Source organism: Hipposideros armiger, unplaced genomic scaffold, assembly GCF_001890085.2.
Source record: "Hipposideros armiger isolate ML-2016 unplaced genomic scaffold, ASM189008v1 scaffold_149, whole genome shotgun sequence".
Taxonomy (NCBI): Eukaryota; Metazoa; Chordata; class Mammalia; order Chiroptera; family Hipposideridae; genus Hipposideros; species Hipposideros armiger.
The window spans coordinates 726,397-730,789 of record NW_017731499.1 but is presented as its reverse complement, the minus strand read 5'-3'; the positions used below and the strand labels follow the sequence as shown (position 1 = coordinate 730,789).

Here is a 4,393-nt window from a genome sequence, read left to right as displayed (position 1 = left end):
ACTGAGAGCATAACCTTCCTCTGATGAATGTCTGCTTTCGATGTCGTCTGAGGCGAATCATCACGTCGGGACCAAGACCATTTGTGCACCACATTGTTGTAAACAATCCACTTCTCATCGCCAGTTAGCAGTCACTTCAAAAAAGGATCGTTTTCCTCATGTTTAATGAGCATATCGCAGATGCTTATGTGAGCTGTCAAATGAACTTCTTTGAGTTCACGTGGAACCCAAATATCGAGCTTGCTTACATATCCCAGCGTCTTCAGGTGGTCATGAACACTTGAATGATGGATGTTCAATGCTTCTGCAATCTCTCGTGTTGTGTAACGTGGGTTTGACTTGATCAGTGCCTTTATTTTGTCGTCATCGACTTCAGTGGGCCTCCCTGACTGAGGGGCGTTGTTGAGATAAAAATCAGCACGGAATTTTGTGAACTATCATTGGCACTCACGTTCTTGTAGAGCATTGTCACCGTAAACTTTATGCAACTTTTCACAAGCTTGACGTGCATTCTTCCCTTTATGGGAGTAAAACAGTAAAATATGGTGAAAATGCACAGTTTGGCCTTCCATCTTCAACTTGTTGTAAAATCTCCAAAACTCTTTTTTCAGAATGAAGCTACAACTGTCAGCTGTAAAATGACACAGCAATAACATAGATGCGAATGACTCTAGTACTTCCAAAAATGAACTAGTGCCATCTGTCGCCAACATGCGTCAGGACTTTTCCGACAACCCAATAGCTTACTAGGGATACAGTGATGAAAGACATTTTGAGCCATCAAAGGCCGTGGAGACAGATGGTTAAGCAGGCAGTCATACATAATTTACAATTATGGTGCTAGAAGTAATACTAAGGGTTCCTGATGGAGGGGTGTCCATTGTACCCTGGCTGCTGGTGAAAGCTTTCCAGAGGTGGTGATGATTTAGCTGAGGCTGGAAATATGATTAGAAGTTGGCCAACCTAGGTGGGGTATGGGGGTGGGAGGTGGTGTTCAGGTAGGTAGAGGAAGATCACCTGCAAAGGTTTGGGGGTGAGAAAGTACATGTTGAGCACAACGATCTCTATGTTTGGGTGCCACAGGTCACAGGTGATTCATAGCAAATGTACAGTCAGTGACTACCATCACAGATTCCTTCATCTTGGATTCCTGTATCTTGCAGTTGTGTTTTGAAACCAAGAAAATGGTTTTTTTGTGAGGGATTCTTGGCACCTGTTGCTGCCAGGAAGCCTTTTAGACAAAAAGGGATGGAGGTGAATGAAAGGGGTTGAGTGGAGCAAATGAGTGTGAGCTTCCATTTTCAGTGGTTTAGGGCATCTCCAAGCCACCAAGAGACCGTCCTTTGTTCATGGTGACCTCAGGACTTCTGAATGTGACTCAGAAGTTTCCCAAACCTGGTCCCGGCCTCCANTAGACCTGAGCCATACCAAGGAGGGTCTCCTCAGCTTTCAACTTCCCCATGAATTTCCCGGGAGTTGGTTTGCTGGCTTTTTGAAACTGAGAATACCCCCAGAGAGAGGCGGGACATGGGACCTGCCAAGATGAGGCTGGTTGCTGAGCATCTCCATGGCCCTTTCCTGCTGCAGCCCACTCTACGCTGTTCCTGGCCTCCTTAAAACCTGCCCTCCACCAGCCTCAGTGCCTAATATTTACTGATCGCCCACAGCATGCAAGATGGTCATGCAAGAATGAGGGTGTGCAGGAACCCCACTCCATGCCTACCTGGTCGGCTCCTAAGCTGCTTTCATCACCCCAGCTCTTGCAACCTTGGGGATGTGTTTTGACTCTTCTCATCAGCGCCTTTCTAATGGGCTCCAGATACAGAGATGCAGTGGCTGAAATTCCATGTCCCTTGCCTCCACAGCCTAGAGGACATTGGTTTTTATACAGCTGCCTCCTTCCCACCTATCCCTCAGTCCCCACACTTCTTCCCAGGAATGCTGACTGGGAGGAAGGGCCTGTGATTATCTCTGAGTTCCAGCTCCCTGGTAGCTCTGCCTGTGTTAATAGCATCTCTATTAGCATAATCCTTTTGACTCCCCCAGCTGTTTGCTTTCCTGGGGATCTGCCTGAGCCACCAGGCTCCTGAAATTCCTTAATGAAGATATGACAGTGGGTGGCTGGAGACAGGAAGTCTGAGGAGAAGGGAGAAGGAGAGAATCCCTTGGGCTATCTTCCTGTTGTTCAATATTGTTGAATTGGATCCTCAACATTCTATCATGTGATATTTGGATGCTGGGAGGGGAGTTAAATATAGAATTGCTCCTTTTGGCATCTCAGAAAATTTATATAATGTCCTGTTGCTTTGACAGTGGGGAGGAAGTGGATAGCATGGCTTGGAAGGTGGGCCCATGTCTGGAGCGCCATTCAAAGCAAAGTCTACTCAGCAGCCTGACCCATCTGCCTTCTCAGGGGATGTTCTGTGAATCATATTTGCAGAGATGCAGGTGCCGTTTTGAGCCCAAGGATCTGCTCAGCTTGAAAATTCTATTAACTCTATGATTCTACAAGTAGCCTTCCCAAGAGTGGGTGCTGAAAATAGATCAGCCGCCTGGCATGGCCTGAATTTGCCTGGGGTACCAACTTGATTTTTCCTCCACTTCCTCTCTGAACCTGGCTTGGAGATTCTTCTTGCTTTGCTGTTTGAATCCTGCCCCGGGAACCCAGGAGACAGTGTTCAAACCCTGCCCCTATCATGTCCCAGTTATGTGACTTTGAATGAGTCTTCTGGCTTTTCTGAGTCTCATTTTCTCATCTTTGGCATGTCCCCAAACCTATGCCTCCCCCTACCTTTCCTGTCTTAGTCAATGATCCACTTTCCATGCAGCTGTTCAAACGACAAAGCGAGGAGTCATCTTTGATTTCTGTCCCTCTTAGTGGTACATCCAAATCATCAGCAAATGCAACGATCCCTGCCGTCAAAACAGCCACAAAATGTTTCCCCATCTTCGCTGCCTCTCCTTACGCAAACTGCCGTCGATGACAGTAACATCTTCCAACATAGTCTCTGTTTCCATCGTTGATACTCTATAATCAATGTAGGACCTAGCTGCCCGAGTGATTAAGGAAAACAACAAAACCCAACAATCGAATCCTATTAATCCTTAGTAAAACGTTCATACAGCTTTTCATTTTACCGAGAATTAAAATCAGTCCCTTGCCGTGGTCTAGAAGGCCTGTCATCACCTGATCACATCTCAGGCCCCATCCTGGGCTCCTTTCCTTTGACCCCTTCTTTTGCTTCTAGGAACAAGCCTAGGACCCACCTCAGGGCCTTTGTAAATGCTGTCCTCCCTGCTTGGGATTTTCTTCTCCCAGACCTTCCAAGGGTTGGCTTCCTGTCATCATTCCAAGTTTTATCTCAAATGTTGCTGCCTCTCGCAGGCCTTTCTTGATCCCTCAAGTTCAAATTGCCTCTATCCCCAGCATTCCCATATTATCCGTTCCATTTCCTTCTGTAGCACGGGTCTAGCGAAACATTATTTTCTGCCTGTTTTTATCTGACTTCTTCCGTTACAATGGATGTCCTTTGGGAACTTAATCTTGGTCAGCCCTGTATCTTGTCTCCTAAGAAGAGAGTCATGTACATAGTAGGTGCTTAATAAATACCTGTTAAGTGAGTGGATGTAAAGCTGGGAGTCAGACTCTCCATAGCTCACTAGCTGGCCGCCTTGGGCCATCTTTGATCATCTATGCTCCCAAAAAACTTTTCCTGCCTCTTGTTGAATAAAGGTCCTTTAAGTTCTCAGCTACCTCACGGGCTTTTGCATCTGTTCTGCATCTGTTTCTTAGCAGACTAGCTTGGCACACGGTGCTTTTTAGAGACATTTAGCATGTACAGATATTTATAAAGGAGTAATTCTCTTCTATTTTTTGCCCAGTCATCTGTTGGAGAGAAGGGGAGCAGCATACAGGCACTCATGATTCATTCGCTGGCCTGGAGAGTGCTGCCCACCTTGACTGTGGAAGGATAGGACGACAGAGAGGGACACTCTGCACCCCAGGCTGGTTTCAATGAACGAGGCACTCACAACGGTGGCTTGGCCAGTCTGGACAGTCTGTAAATTGGGCCTGTCTTTCATGTTTCACATTTTCCAGGCAAGTTGTTATTACATCCATTGCCTTCTGAAAGCCCTTAAAAATAGAACTACAAAGTCGGGGGGTCACAGTCCATAAAGCCACCCTCATTTCTGGTACCAATTGCAAGTTTGGGGGGGTCCCCAAGACCACCCTTAGCATCGATAATTCACTGGACACTCGTGGAACTCACTGGAAGCTGTTATACTCATGGTTATGGTTTCTTACAGCTTGAAGGATACAGACAATTTTATTGGCCAAGGGAAGCACAGGGGGCGGAGTCCAGGGAAGTTCCAAATGTGGAGCTTCCTATGC

At 46.6% G+C, this 4,393-nt stretch overlaps 1 protein-coding gene across 2 annotated transcripts in view; it reads left to right on the top strand.

The window, feature by feature from the left end:
• The window catches only part of GRIN2A (glutamate ionotropic receptor NMDA type subunit 2A), a 422,768-nt gene that overhangs the window by 51,620 nt on the left and 366,755 nt on the right, over positions 1-4,393 (top strand). The gene's annotated exons all lie outside the window — the stretch shown is intronic.